This window comes from Penaeus monodon, chromosome 20 (assembly GCF_015228065.2).
Source record: "Penaeus monodon isolate SGIC_2016 chromosome 20, NSTDA_Pmon_1, whole genome shotgun sequence".
In the NCBI taxonomy this organism is placed as follows: Eukaryota; Metazoa; Arthropoda; class Malacostraca; order Decapoda; family Penaeidae; genus Penaeus; species Penaeus monodon.
In genome coordinates this window covers 39,750,049-39,750,529 of record NC_051405.1, presented here as the reverse complement: position 1 = coordinate 39,750,529, position 481 = coordinate 39,750,049, and the positions used below count along the sequence as shown (strand labels likewise).

Sequence of the window (481 nt, the reverse complement as noted above, 5' to 3'; positions counted from 1 at the left end):
AACACAGAGGAAGTTTAAAGCTGAGCGATGCTACCGTTAGGGCAGGCCATTCGTTGTAGCTTCTTTCACGTGGTCCTCACGTGATACGACCTCGCCCCCCCCCCCTTTGGCAACACATCACCCCGCCTCGCTGCCTTCCCCCACATCAGGAACAATGCTGAATCACCTTAGCTAAACCTTAGCAATATTACCCGGCCTTTTTTGCGTTTACAGTTATGATAACGATAACTCTGTAAAAGACTTCAGGAAGAATATTGCAAAGGCCAGTGGCACGCTATCAATATCCAACCTAACTGCGTAGCTGCCGTCCCAAGATGTAAAAGAATATGGAGCTTGACCTGATAACTATGTATCAGAAACATTGATAACATTGCTTATCTCAACAAGTAATGATACAGCAATTTCAATGTCCTAATTAGTTGAAGGTCATATATTGAATGGACCGTCTACAAAATATGAACATACAACTGTACACTATATG

At 43.2% G+C, this 481-nt stretch overlaps 1 protein-coding gene across 1 annotated transcript in view; it reads right to left on the bottom strand.

The window, feature by feature from the left end:
- The window catches only part of LOC119585811 (solute carrier family 25 member 36-like), a gene marked incomplete at its 3' end in the record, with an annotated part of 29,761 nt that overhangs the window by 5,863 nt on the left and 23,417 nt on the right, over positions 1-481 (bottom strand).